The following is a 15449-nucleotide window of genomic DNA, read 5'->3' as shown; positions in this document are numbered from 1 at the left end:
TTTGTGTCTCAGGGAGCCTGGGGCTCGCTCGGCCTCTCCCCATATGCGTGTCCCTGACTCTCTTTATATAGATGCTAACATTTCCCTTGAGATCAGAGAGAGATGGAGATCTTGTGACGGTCATGATCCTCGTCATAATATTGCGCTAGCTCTTGAGAGAACCAGCCATCATTATCATAGCATTGCCTTGTCTAAGAAGTAGGAGGCTCTGGACAAGGAGAGAGATATTAGGCGTAGGATTGCTGCTCTTCAGAGGGAACATGAAAAGCATCCACATGTGACTTGGATTACAGATCTCTTGACCACAGTTACAGCAGAGCTGCAGTTGGCCATGGACAGGAGAGCTAAGTTCGCCTTATATTTGAACGAGGCCTTTTGGACTCATATGGGTGGCAGATGCAACAAAGAGTTTTTTTCAGCACACGGGCCTTCCCATAACAGGGACTCTGTGAGGTACTTGTAGGATTCACGGGGTGAGGTTCAGATTGAGCCTGATAAGGTGAGGGATATTGCTTCAAAATTTTATCGGTCTTTGTTGACTGCACAGGTGCCCTCCCCTCAGAGAAATGTGGCACGGCAGAAAGTTTGGGAGTGCATGCCCAGGCTCATTACAGATGCTATGTGTTCCTCCTTGGATGCCCCTTTCTCGAAGGATGAATTCCTTCACGCTCTGCATGCTCTTTCCAGTGGTTCATGCCCCGGGGATGATGGTCTTTCTCCCAACTTCTTTATTCTTTTTTGGGATCATATTGGAGATGCTATCACTGTTGCCCTTCAGGAAATGTGGGTGTCGGGTATGATGCCTCCATACCTCACGGAGGGACTGATTCACCTTATCCCCAAGAGTGGGGACAAGATTGACATCAAGCAATGGAGGCCCATCACCCTCCTTGGTTCTGCATATAAAATCTTAGCTAAAGCCTTGAGTATCAGGTTGCAGCCGATTCTCCAAAGGACTATCCATGAAACCCAGAATGGGTTCCTCCAAGGAAGGAGTATATTTGATAACATCGAGTGGGCAAAGGCTAGTCAGCAGCCTCTTGGCATTCTTTTGCTTGATTTTGAAAAAGCTTATGACAGAGTGGATTGGGGTTTTTTGGAGGGCACTATGGCACACATGGGGTTTTACAAGCTTTGGGAATGGGGGATTATCCTAGAATACAAAGGACCGCACTCCTAAAATTTAGGAGAGTTGCTATTTTTGGCCCGACTCCGATGGAAATTCTGTTCACGTCATTACATCTGGAATTGAGCAGATACCAAGAGTTGGCAAAGTGCCTATGACAGAATGTCTACCAGTTGGGATATTTTTAGAGATAAAGTTTATGGAAGGACCCATCTCTTAGATTGGGACATGTGGCAAGAAAGGGGACCAAAGTAAGACAAGTGGCCTGACACTTGTTAGAAAGTGGATCAAAGCGAGACAAGTGACCTCACACTTGTCACTTCAGCTATTGTGTGGCTCTCCACTTGTCATTGTAGCCTTCTCTTGCCATTTTAGCTCATGGGAGGCCCAAATCTATAAATTGGAGCCCTCTCTCTTCATTAATAGAGGCTCTCTTGCTACACACTAGCCTCTACCACCGTCCCAAGCTACCCTAATGATGGCTACTCTCTTTCTCTCTCTCTTGAAGGTTGCCCATGAAGAATACCGGCTGTTGGGGACTGTTTTGGAGGCTTCCATCGTGAAGAAATACTGAAGGCAAGGGTATTTTATCATTTATTATGATTTCTAGCCATTGTACTTGTTGTACCAGCCTTTGTACCTACTGTACCAGCCATTGTACTGATTGTACCAATCCTTGTACTTGTTGTACTTGCTGTACCAGCTGTACCAGCTTCTGAACTTGCTTTACCAACCACTGTACCTGCTATACCAGCGATTGTACCTACTGTACTAGTCATTGTACTTACTATACTAGCGTTTGTACTTCTTGTACTTGCTGTACCAGCCACTGTACCTACTGTACCACCCACTGTACCGGCTGTACCACCCACTGTACCAGCTGTACCGGCTGAATGGAGAGTTGTCCTTGCTGTACCAGCTTTATTGCATGAAGACCCGTGGTTTTTGGGGAAGTACCCACACGGAGGTATATGGATTATGTTGTTGGCTCGGCATTTCTACAGCCTATGTTCCAGCTCAGTTGCCTTGTGTTGGGCTGTGTTATGGCATTTGTATATGGATAATCCGGCATCTCCCGTGGGGAGAGTAAGGCCCTCAAAGCTTGTACATGATATTATTCTCCTTGGGTAATAAAATACTCCAAGGGGGGGGGTCGGCCCATTCCGGCCTCTATGCGGTGTCACACGTGCAAGCTCCATTTTCAGCATTTGTGGATGTTTTGTCCAGCTTTTATGTTTTATGCAAAGTGATGATGGATATGTGTTAAGGTTGTGGCCATCTTTAAATGTTTTAATATGCATTGATGGTATCAACAAGTGTGTCAAAGGCCCTAGTCCCCCGGGCGGCACCGCGCGTTACATTGGTATCAGAGCGTAGGCTTTCTTGGAAGCGGAGGCTTCCTTCTATCAATAAGGAAGAGAAAAGATCTCAAGTGGGGACCACACTTACCATCATTGCTGTTAAGCATGGCCAGCCGCTTCATAGCTTATGAAGCAAGAGCATGAACAGTAGACATCTTGTTGATCTAAGGATTTATGAATTCACAAAATTTTATCTTGGAAGTGTGGAGTTGGCTTTATGTGCAAACGTTTAGCACTCTTTCCATATGGATATTGTGGATTATATTATCAAGCTTACAGGCAAGCTATATGGAGATATATCTCGGGATATCTTAAGGATATGGTGAGGAGATATTTCTTTTGGCTTCATGACCAACCTGGCAAAGAAACGCTAAGTATACTTTGAGTTTGCAAAGTTAATGCTTTTGCTATGAAGTGTTTTTGATGTTCACTAACCCTTGTATAGCCATGCAAGAAGAAAGGTGGTGTTGTTTGCCTTGACATGGTTTCAGGGAAACATTGTTTATGGCTCCCTTTATTGGGATGGATTATATCTATGGAGATTTCTTTCTTGGATGAGATTTATATAGATATTGGGCTTCACAAGCAATTTCTATGGATGAATCTGTCCGAGTTTATAGAGAAGAAATCTTTGGATATCTCATGGATATGATGCTTTTATGGATAAAGTCCACCTCTACTCCAAGGTGTGTGGTTTGCACGGAGTATGTGGTAAGAGTTATGGTATACAAGGATTATGGTATACAAGTCTATGGATTCCTGGTCTTCTTTTCTAGGGATTTGGATCCATCCTCAGGTTTATGGATTATGTTTATGACTCCCTTTTACTGGGATGGATTATTCTTTATGGCTCCCTTTATTTGGGATGCATTGGACTTATCGAACTCATGGTTCACATACCTTGTGTAGTGTTCTCTTGTCTTACGTGCTCTCTTGAAGATTGTTTCTACCATGTGTGGGTGGAACAATAGAGAGCAAATGGAAGGGAACATGGGCACTTCAAAGGATAGTGACAAGCACAACATACCCTGTGTAGTGTTCTCTTGTCCTACGTGCTCTCTTGAAGATTGTTTCTACCATGTGTGGGTGGAACAATAGAGAGCAGATGGAAGGGAACATGGGCACTTCAGAGGGTAGTGTTGAGCACAACATGCCGTGTGTAGTATTCTCTTGTCCTACGTTCTCTCTTGAAGATTGTTTCTACCATATCTGAGTGGAACAATAGAGAGCAGATGGAAGGGAACATGGGCACTTGAGAGGGTAGTGTGAGTTGGTGGCCGAAATGCCTACAAACTATTGGTGGCCGAAATGCCTATAAACTATGTGTAGCAGAAAAGCTTATGGAACACCATGTTATCTATGCCTGCGACGAGTGATTATTTTATCTTGTTACTTGAGCCCACCTCTCATCCAAGGTGTGTGGTCAGAGTACCAACATGGAGTGCAAGTGGTAAAGTGGACATGACGCCTGGTTTGCACGGGGCTTATATCTATGCCAAGGGTCATGTGGACCGATGCCTTGTTGGCAAGAGACTTATTTTGTCTCGCCCATTTACTTGAGACATGGATTATGATATCTGGACTTATGGGACCGATTTGTCTCGCCCATTTACTTGGGACATGATTATGATATCTGGACTAATGGGACTGTTTTGTCTCGCTCATTTATTTGGGACATGGATTTATTTATTTTTAAGCCATATTAGACCATACAGAGGCCAAGAGGTTCATTGTTCATCTCACCATGCATGTGGATTCATGTTGGGATTGTGAGAGGGCAATTCAATGAACACTCCACCATACACGTGGATTCGTATTGCGATTGTGGAGTGAGTGTTTCATTGTTTCCACACCATGCTTGTTGATCAGAGTTGGGATTGTATGATGGGAGAACATGGAAACTGTTGGGATTGGGAGAAAGGATTGCCATAACTATGGAGAACGAACTTCTCTGTCACCATGGTTTGTGCTCTTGAATGGCACCAGTTTGTGTGCATAGCACATGTTTCTGTGCGAGGCACTAGTTTCTTGTGCATGGCACTTATTAAAGTGTCTTAGCACCTAGTTGGTGATTTTCATTGGCATATGATTATCTCATTGATATTGGTGATTGAGACACAATTGGCTCTTGTGCCTGTGTCTAGCATATCTTCCACCGAATTCTCGCCCATTTATTTTGGGACATGATTTTGATATTGGTATTATGGAGACTTATTTAGTCTCACTCATTTCTTTGGGACATGGATTCTTCCATTATATTGGATTTTTGAGACTGTCTCATCTTGCCCACTTGATGGGACATGATTATATCTTGAATATATGGCTTGAAGCTTAAAGTTGCGGACAACTTTTAAGAAGTTAGGGAGGATGTCACCAGCCTGGACATTTCCCAGTATGAAAGGAGTCTGGTGGACTCCAGGATGTCTAAATATTTGGAAAGTACAAGCTTTGGGAATGGGGGATTATCCTAGAATACAAAGGACCGCACTCCTAAAATTTAGGAGAGTTGCTATTTTTGGCCCGACTCCAATGGAAATTCTGTTCGCGTCATTACATCTGGAATTGAGCAGATACCAAGAGTTGGCAAAGTGCCTATGATAGAATGTCTACCAGTTGGGATATTTTTAGAGATAAAGTTTATGGAAGGACCCATCTCTTAGATTGGGACGTGGCAAGAAAGTGGACCAAAGTGAGACAAGTGGCCTGACACTTGTTAGAAAGTGGATCAAAGTGAGACAAGTGGCCTCACACTTGTCACTTCAGCTATTTTGTGGCTCTCCACTTGTCATTGTAGCCTTCTCTTGCCATTTTAGCTCATGGGAGGCCCAAATCTATAAATTGGAGCCCTCTCTTCATTAATGGAGGCTCTCTTGCTGCACACTAGCCTCTACCACTGTTACAGGCTACCCTAATGATGGCTACTCTTTTTCTCTCTCTCTTGAAGGCTGCCCATTAAGAATACCAGCTGTTGGGGACTGTTTTGGAGGCTTCCATCGCGAAGAAATACTGAAGGCAAGGGTATTTAATCATTTATTATTATTTCTAGCCATTGTACTTGTTTGTACCAGCCTTTGTACCTATTGTACCAGCCATTGTACTGACTGTACCAATCCTTGTACTTGTACTTGTTGTACCACCCATTGTACTGGCTGTACCAACTTTTGTACTTGCTGTACCAACCACTGTACCTACTGTACTAGACACTATACTTGCTGTACCAACATTTGTACTTGATGTACTTGTTGTACCAACCACCGTACCTGTTGTACCAACCACCGTACCAGCTAAACCGGCTGAATGGAGAGTTGTACTTGCTGTACCAGCTCTGATGCATGAAGACCCGTGGTTTTTGGGGAAGAATCAGTACCCACACGGAGGTATATGGATTATGTTGTTGGCTCGGCATTTCTACACTCTATATTCCGGCTGAGTTGCCTTGTGTTGGGCTGTGTTATGGCATTTGTATATGGATAATCCGGCATCTCCCATGGGGAGAGTAAGGCCCTCAAAGCTTGTACATGATATTATTCTCCTTGGGTAATAAAATACTCCAAGGGGGGGGGGGGGGGGGGGGGTCGGCCCATTCCGGCCTCTATGCGGTGTCACACGTGCAAGCTCCATTTTCAGCATTTGTGGATGTTTTGTCCAGCTTTTATGTTTTATGCAAAGTGATGATGGATATGTGTTAAGGTTGTGGCCATGTTTAAATGTTTTAATATGCATTGATGGTATCAACAAGTGTGTCAAAGGCCCTAGTCCCCCGGGCGGCGCCGCGAGTTACAGGCTATGAGCAGGTTTCTTCGGGCTGCCCCTGGTGTTGTGGGTTGATTCTCCTCTTGCAGATTGGGGTACAGATGTCGGTTTTACTTGGATTGAGAGAGGATGCTCTGCTAGATACCGTGGTTGTCAGGTGGGTGTTGACATCTCCCCTGCACAACAGTTTGCTCCAGTGCTCTTAAGCATTAAAAGCAAACTTCATCACTGGAGTAGGAGGAAGCTCGACTTGGCCTCTAGAGCTTTGGTGGTTAACCAAGTTTTGCTAGCCACGACTTGGTTTATCGCTTCGTGCTGGATTTTTCATAAGGGCTGCATTGGACAGCTTCGTCGCCTTATTCGAAACTTTCTTTGGTCAGGGCTTGATGGAAATGCACACACCAGGGCTAGAGTTGCTTGGGAAACCATTATCAGGCCTAAGCAGGAAGGGGGATTGAATATCATTGACCCTGAGGTGCAATGTAAGGCTTTGCTATGTAAGCTGGTTGTTAGGGGCTTTCTTCCAGGCTCTGAGCCTTTGAAGGACTTTCTCATGCAGCAGATCATGAAGTGTGTCCCTGTTCGCAGAGGTGACTAGACTCTCGGCTCACGCTTTATTTTCTCGGATGCAGTTCACCGCTCCCCTTCATCCCCCCTGGTTAGGTCCCTCCTACGGGCTTGGGACTGCCTGAGGAGTTTTTTGGTGCACACCCCCCGCGTTCAGCGGAGGAAGTTAACCGGCAACCCATTCAGTGGAATGATTTGATCTTAGATGTGCATGGTAGGCCTCTTGGGGCAGCAATGCATATTCTTTGGGCTGGATGGGAGACGCTTTGCCCCACAGTGTTGACTTGGAAGAGGCTTCAGAGCCTCACCGAGGTACAGAGATTGGATCTCACGCAGCATTTGAGAGGCTTTAGTCGGAGGATTGCACAGATTGACGCGGCCATTCCCAACCACTGGATTACTGGATCTTTCTTGGAAGACCGTCATCATTTTTGGTTTGGGGTTTTTTCTGGGACAGGTGTTCCTCTTCAGGTTATGGGTCTCCCCTTGCCTAGGGAGGATGATGTACCGGTCTTTTTTTCTGTACAGGATGGATGGCAGTTGGAGAGATGTGACGTGCAGGACCTTATTGAGGGCCCCCAGATTCTTCCAGTCAGAGTTGTTGGCAGGTTAGGGAAGCACGTCTTTGTTGACACCCACCCCCCCCCCCCAAGGATGATCACAGAGAGTGTTAGCCTTTGGTTGTATGGTGGCTGCCCTATCAGACATTTGCATTGGAACCCCGGTGAGTGGGGGTGGAAGGATGCTTGTAACACCTTGAAAAGCATGCCTTTTTTCAGTTATACAGTGCGGAATGCCAGACATCTTATCTTGGGACACATTCAGAGTGTCCCTACTCTTAGACCCCATCGGGAATCTTACGGCATTTCAACTGACATTCAGAGGGTTTTTTGGCGGAGATTTTGCATTCTTATAGGAAGCCACAGATTTCCTCCTTTATCTGGGTTTCTCTTCATGGTGGCCTGGCCACCAATCAGTGGAGGTCAGTTACTGGTGCTTGCCTAGCATGCCCTAGATGTGCAGGAGTTTCGGAGTCAATTTACCATTGTTTATGGGGCACAGAGGGTTTGGCTCTGCAATTGCACACCTCGTTGGTAGGATTAAGAGGGATGCTATCATTTCTTTTGGTTCTATTATTTGGTCCACACAGTCTGGGCCACAGCTGAGATTCGAGGGGACTGACACGAGCTTGGCCATTATGGTTAGGCAAGGAGTTGCTCGGCAGTGTTGTCTTCAGGATTTGCCACTTTCACACTTTGTCCCTCCGGCACACAGGTTAGACAGTTCTTGGGAGATTATTGCTAACATTTCAGCCAAGAATATCTAGAAGGCTAGATGCACCGAGGCTATTGAGGGTACTCCCGTTCTTGTTTCTCAGTGTCTTTGCAGGACTTGGAGTGATATTATTCACACCATCATGGCTACCTGGGCCAGAATCCACGGATCTTCGAGGGCTGCGGAGAGGAAGCGCGGCCAATTTATGAGAGTGGGACATTGGTATCTTTTTCACGTCCTCTCATTGGGGACCCTATTGGCAGCACAGGGCTCCTGATTGGTTGAGATCTCCACCTTCTTGGTGTGAAATCTCCATTTTGTAAAATTTTTTCATACTTAATAGAAGTCTCCTTTCTAGGAAAAAAAAATAGATCTATGATGCTGTCCTAGATGAAGATCCTTCTCGGGATGACAGGGATATGGTGAATGCTGATGCTGAGGACTGATCCCTGCTCCAATGCTGAGGACTGATCCCTGCTCCAATGCTGAGGTCCACCGCTTCCCTCTATGTAGGAGGTAGGAATGATGAAGCATGTGCTGAATATGTTGGCTAAACTGCTGATCTGCTTCTCCCTTGCTCCATGGATGAGAAACGCTGAGGAGAGATGAGATCATGGGCTGTCCCGTTGACTTCCCTAGTCTCCTGGGAAGGAAACACTGAAGAGAAGCTGAGATGATGGACTGATTCTGATGCTTGATGATGATGATGTGCTGGAAACTGCCTTAATGCTGAATATATGCTAATGCTGGAGACTCCCTATGCTCCCAAGGTGGAAATGCTGAAGGGAAAAGTGCCTAACTGCTGAAGAATAATGCGCTTCTATATATATGGTGAGATGCTGCTGGTCGGCCAGCCTTGCTGCTGTTGGCCAGCTCCTAGATGCTCACGACCTGCCCATAAATGCCATAAATGCTGTCGGCTGCTGTAGAGGTGCTGTCGGCTGATCATAACAGCCCCAACTACATGCCATAAATGCTCTAAATGCCTTTATGTTCTGAAGATGGCTAATGTACTGATGGTGGTACTGAAAACAGGCCCAAACATATGTTTGCATATGCTGAAAATGCCTGAATAATGTATAAATGTCCTGATTAATGCTTGATGATGCCATGCCACTTGTACACCTGATGGGTGTGCACGTGACAACTCCTCACGTTCTCGGTGGACCAACAGTTGGACGGGAACAACTACGGCATATGGAAGGTAATGATGGAGTCTGTTTTGGAGTCTTATGACTTGGCTGATTTCATTGTTGTTGGGGTTCCACGGCCGGAGTTGGAAGATGGGGAGTTACCCTCTATACGGAAGGAACGGGAGGCACAGGCACAGGCACAGTTATGGGATCGTGTTAATGCCCACATCCGTTCTTTCATCTTCCTAAATTGCACACCACACATGACCAATCACATAAAGCATATGACGCTAGCCAAACGGATTTGGTAGCATTTGGCTTCTTTGTACAACACGGTATCACCCATGAAGAGGATCTCCTTGGAAGTTCAGATGCGGGTGATGAATCCTGCAAATTCGTCGACGATGCGGGAGCACATCAACAAGTTGCAGACTCTTCAGCAGGAGGTTCTCTAGGCGGAGAAAGAGATATCATCAGAGGATATGTCCATCACGTTGTTGCCCCATTTGCCCTCTTAGTACTCAGCATTTTACTCCTCTATGATCACCAGTGGCAAGCTCAACACCATCACATGGGAGGAGCTTGTGCCAATGGTCTTGGACCAAGAAGAGCGATTTACGAACCCTCCACAGGACGGAGGTTCTAAGGCCTTGACTGGCCAACGGTCGAAAGGCCGTAACAACAACAACAAGGGCAAAGGGAAGTCTTCATCGAAGAAGTCTTCTAAGAAAAAGCCCAATTCAGACCGTGAGAAACTAAAGGCCGAGAGGACCTGTAATGATTGTGGTGAGAAAGGCCACTATTGGAGGAAGTGTCCCAAGCAGTTCATCGGAGAAGTCTTCTAAGAAGAAGCCCGATTCAGACCGTGAGAAACTGAAGGCCGAGAGGACCTGTAATGATTGTGGCGAGAAAGGCCACTATTGGAGGAAGTGTCCCAAGCAGACTGGGAAGAATGTTGATTCTTCAGCTTCAGCTGCAAAGACTCCAGCCTTTGTGCACTTGGAGATGTTGGACACCGATGCTTCATCTTCTTCAAGCGAGGAGGCAATTGGCTTCACTGCCATAGACACTCGGGAGTGGATTCTTGATAGTGGTGCTTCCATGCACATGACTCCTTCCCGTGACTTCTTTCAGGATCTTAAACGACAATCGGGTCGCATTTTCATTGGCGACAATTCCCTCATACCAATTCACAATGAGGGCCGGATGGAGATCATTCCCGATGGCAGAGGGGGGAAGCATTCCTCTCATGTTCTTTACGTCCCCGCACTTGGTTTTCATCTGTTGTAAGTGCATGAGGTTTGCAAGACTGGATTCCGGGTGGAGTTTGAGGAGCATTTTGTTGCTCTATGGGATCGAGAGACTGGCCAGGTTGTTTGGGAAGGCGGAGTGGAGAATGGTATATACAAACTCTCAGCACTCTCCTCATTGACAAGCTCTCAGATTGGTGACTTGTGGCACTTTCAGTTTGGCCACTTGAATGTGGATGCGCTATGGTGAGCTTTCCGGGACCAGATGGTGGTTGGCTTGCCAGATGTGGACAGCAGGCAGGGACGTTGTAGTTCTTGCATTCATGGTAAGCAACAAAGGGAATCTTTTCCGAAGTAGGCTTCCACACGAGCTTCCAAACCTTTGGAGTTGGTACACACTGACTTGTGTGGTCCCATGCAGACGCCATCCTTGGGAGGTTCTTTGTATTTTATGCTGCTCCTTGATGATTGTAGCAGATTCACTTGGGTTTATTTTCTTTCACAGAAGAACCAAGCTTTTGCTCGGTTCAAGTAGTGGCATGTGATAGTGAAGAAAGAGTCTGGCTTACAGATAAAGGCTTAGGGCTGAAAGAGGAGGAGAGTTTTCTTCCAATGCATTCATGCAGTTTTGTGCGGAACATGGCATCAAGTGGGAGCTGGCCAATATTGGTTCGCCTTTAGAGAATGGAGTAGTTGAGCGAAAGAACAAGACTGTGGTGGAGATAGCGAGGACGATGTTAGAGCATCGTGATCTTCCTCATCCACTTTGGGGGGAGGTTGTGGCTACGGCGGTCCATATCCTCGACCGTTCTCCAACGACTTCAGTACCAAACACGACTCCCTTTGAGGCGTATTTTGGCAGAAACCAGATGTTTCCCATTTCCGTGTGTTTGGGAGTGATGCATATGTTCACATTCCAAAGAAGCAGAGGGGGAAGCTTGACTCAAAGTCCCAAAAGCTTGTTTTTGTGAGATATAACTCTCTTTTCAAGGAATACAGGTTGTATGATCCAGAGAGAAACGAGGTCGTCGTCAGCAGAGATGTGGTTTTTGATAAGCATGTTCTAGTTTCCACTGTTGATGAGCCGCCACTTCTTGGAGACCCAGATGATTCTGATGATGATTCCCACTCGATTGTTCCAGCTAGACAACCTAAGTCAATTGAGGAGGTTGAGCCCGCGGCTCGAGATGAGCCCCCACAGTAGCAGGAGGCTCCGCATTCTGTTCGAGTACCCAGGTGGGTTGGTAGTGTCACCAGCCTAGACATTTCCCAGTATGAAAGGGGTCTGGTGGACACCAGGATGTCTAAATATTTGGAAAGTACAAGCTTTGGGAATGGGGGATTATCCTAGAATACAAAGGACCACACTCCTAAAATTTAGGAGTTGCTATTTTTGGTCTAACTCCGATGGAAATTCTGTTCGCCTGATTACATCACAAATTGAGCAGATACCAAGAGTTGGCAAAGTGCCTATGACAAAATGTCTACTAGTTGGGATATTTTTAGAGATAAAGTTTATGGAAGGACCCATCTCTTAGATTGGGACATGTGGCAAGAAAGTGAACCAAAGTGAGACAAGTGGCCTGACACTTGTTAGAAAGTGGATCAAAGTGAGACAAGTGGCCTCACACTTGTCACTTCAGCTATTGTGTGGCTCTTCACTTGTCATTGTAGCCTTCTCTTGCCATTTTAGCTCATGGGAGGCCCAAATCTATAAATTGGAGCCCTCTCTTCATTAATAGAGGCTCTCTTGCGTCACACTAGCCTCTACCACCGTTACAGGCTGCCCTAATGATGGCTACTCTCTTTCTCTCTCTCTTGAAGGCTGCCCATGAAGAATACCGGCTGTTGGGGACTGTTTTGGAGGCTTCCATCACGAAGAAATACTGAAGGCAAGGGTATTTAATCATTTATTATGATTTCTAGCCATTGTACTTGTTGTACCTGCTGTACCAGCCATTTGTACTGGCTGTACCAATCCTTGTACTTGTTGTACTTGCTGTACCACCCATTGTACCGACTGTACCAGCTTCTATACTTGCTGTACCAGCCAATGTACCTGCTGTACCAATCGCTATCATGCTATACCAGCATTTGTACTTGCTATACCAACCACCGTACCGATTGTACCAACCATTGTACCTGCTGTACCAGCCACTGTACCAGCTGTACCAACCATTGTACCTGCTATACCGGCTGAATGGAGAGTTGTACTTGCTGTACCAGCTCTATTGCATGAAGACCCGTGGTTTTTGGGAAAGAATCAGTACCCACACGGACGTATATGGATTATATTATTGGCTCGACATTGCTACAGCCTATGTTCCGGCTTGGTTGCCTCGTGTTGGGCTGTGTTATGGCATTTGTATATGGATAATCCAGCATCTCCCGTGGGGAGAGTAAGGCCTTCAAAGCTTGTACATGATATTATTCTCTTTGGGTAATAAAATACTCCAAAGGGGGGGCGTCGGCCCATTCCGGCCTCTATGTGGTGTCACATGTGCAAGCTCCATTTTCAGCATTTGTGGATGTTTTGTCTAGCTTTATGTTTTATGCAAAGTGATGATGGATATGTGTTAAGGCTGTGGCCATGTTTTAAAGTTTTAATATGCATTGATGGTATCAACAAGTGTGTCAAAGGCCCTAGTCCCCCGGGCACCCGCCGCGAGTTACAGGTAGACACCCTTCGGGAGTCGGGTGTTACAGAGCTTCCCTTCGAATGGACCATAGAGGACGGACCTCGAAGATCGCAGAGAGTTCGGGACAAAAGTTGTTCAGCGGAACTCTTACAAGTAAACTATGCCTTGATGTCTCGTATCATGCGGGACTAAGAGCCCACTTCCGTTAAGGAAGCCCTTGCACAGGATACTTGGAGGAAAGCCATGCAAGTGGAACTGGATGCCATAGAGTACTCATCAACGGGAAGACGTCTCCCCCGAAGGAGACCTTGCTCTTCCGTCTACCGCAGACACCATAGCTCTTCTTAGAGCTCAGAACCAGCTACTCATGGAGCGTCTCCAACTCTTGGAGGCAGCAGCAGCACGTCCTCCTCCACCTCCAACAGCACCCAACTACATCTCCCTCTTCTTTTAGATGGAACAACAAAGGAGAGAGGATGAGGCCCGAAGGAGAGAAGGAAAAGCAGAAGCAGAAGCTCGAAAGCAACAAGAAAAAGCAGAAAGATGGGACTATGAGGAAGGCCAACGCAGGATCGCCGAAGACCGGCGTCAAGCTGAACTCGCCGCTCGTGAGCACCAACGAGAGCTCGATCAAGAACGTATGTTACTCAAGCACCAAAGGGAAAAGGAGGCCATCCATCTTAGATACCAGCACCTCTCTTTAGCATCCCCAGCCTCCAGTGCCACCAGCCACTAGTCCGCAACATCAACTACCGTCATTCGAAGTCAACCTAATTTCAATAAGTATGATGGTAAGTGTGATCATTTAGCAGTAAATCAATTTATTCATCAATTTACTGCTCATTTTCCATTAGCTAGGATCACAGATCCTCAGGATAGAGTCCACGTAGCAGCTCCCCATCTCACTAGTGAGGCAGTCACTTGGTGGCAGCATTGGTCTAATCTTTATACAGACCAGACCACAGGTGTCACAGCTCTTAGCTGGGATACCTTTATCCATGACCTGAAGACCAGATTCCTCCCGCCCCAGTACATGACCGGTCTGGCACATGAGTTCTATGGACTCAGACAGAACGGATCCCCAATGCTTCAGTTTTCCGCAAAGGTTATTACTTTAGCACAGCAGTTAGGGTTATCTGTGCAGGCCAAGATGGAGCAATTCATTCGTGGATTGGATCCTAACATTCGGTTCACAGTTCGTAACTTTGAACCCAGTACATATGACCGGGCTTTGACTCTCGCTTAGAATGAAGAAATGAAGATGAACAAAGGCAAGCCCAAGCAGTCCTCTCAGTCCGGTACCAAACCCCCGCAGCAGCAATCCAGTGCACAGCCAGGGAAAGGTAACGCATCTTCTAAAGATGCTAAGAAGGACGGCAGTAATAGCTCCAGTTCAGGAGATAAGATAGATAAAGAATCCAAGCCCAAGAAAACCCCCGATGAAAAGGCTAAAGCAGGCATTACTGGAGGTTATCTTCCTCTAGAGGAGCAAAAGCAGTATCAGACAGAAAATAGATGTTTTTTCTGTCACATCATAGGGCATGATAAGAAGGATTGCCACAAATGGCAAGCGGAACAAGCCGCTAAAGCCCCTTTTGCCACAGTTGCCACAGCCTCCCCAGCTCCTCCAGCCCTGCCTACTACCACCAATGCGGTTCAACTTTTACCTTCTATGCATCCTATGCCATGAATGGTATTTGATGACGATGCTAAGCAGGAGGGTGAGAGCGATGCTGCACAAAAGAGCCTCATCCGAGCTTATGGCTCTGCCAAGGGCTGACAGTTTGTAGTCCTTTTCGATATGGGTAGTTCTGAAGACGCCATCTCTCCCCAGTTGGCTAATAAATTGAATTGCACATTAGTCCCATATCATCTAGATGTGGACGGGTTTACACCTAGTCTTCGCACCCACATTTCCCAGAAGGCACAGCAATTTGCCTTTGAATTTCAAAAGGCCTCATTTCAATGAGATTTCATCGTCTCACCTCTATTGGGGTCTGACATGATCTTAGGAATTCAGTGGTTTCGTCAGTATGAGCCTATTCCCGATTGGGGACAGGACACTTTTACTATCTGTAAAGGTTTTCCTGAGCCTATCATGATTCGTGGGGATAGAAGCATTCTTGGCATCCCATTGATTTGCATCTCCAAGCCAGACGAGCTATCCACAAGGGAGCAAAAGGAGCACTACTTTATGTTCGTGCTCAAACAGCCTCTACCTCATTGGTAGCATCCATTTCATCTTCAGCCCCTTAGTTAGCAGACCTCTTGTCGAGACATCAGGACATTATGCTTAGGGACGATCTCCCACCCTCTCGTTCGGAGGACCATCACATTGATTTGGT

General features: G+C 46.3%; 1 protein-coding gene and 1 pseudogene across 3 annotated transcripts in view; one reads left to right on the top strand and one right to left on the bottom strand.

The window, feature by feature from the left end:
* LOC147637352 (c-Myc-binding protein) overlaps nt 1-15449 on the bottom strand; it is a 124986-nt gene that overhangs the window by 94573 nt on the left and 14964 nt on the right. The gene's annotated exons all lie outside the window — the stretch shown is intronic.
* LOC147637353 (photosystem I reaction center subunit XI, chloroplastic-like) overlaps nt 1-15449 on the top strand; it is a 30892-nt pseudogene that overhangs the window by 11563 nt on the left and 3880 nt on the right.

This window comes from Cibotium barometz, chromosome 6 (assembly GCF_041138505.1).
Source record: "Cibotium barometz isolate CiBa-2024 chromosome 6, ASM4113850v1, whole genome shotgun sequence".
Classification (NCBI taxonomy): Eukaryota; Viridiplantae; Streptophyta; class Polypodiopsida; order Cyatheales; family Cibotiaceae; genus Cibotium; species Cibotium barometz.
The sequence above is the reverse complement of the archived record's forward strand: the minus strand, read 5'-3'. Positions and strand labels throughout refer to the sequence as shown.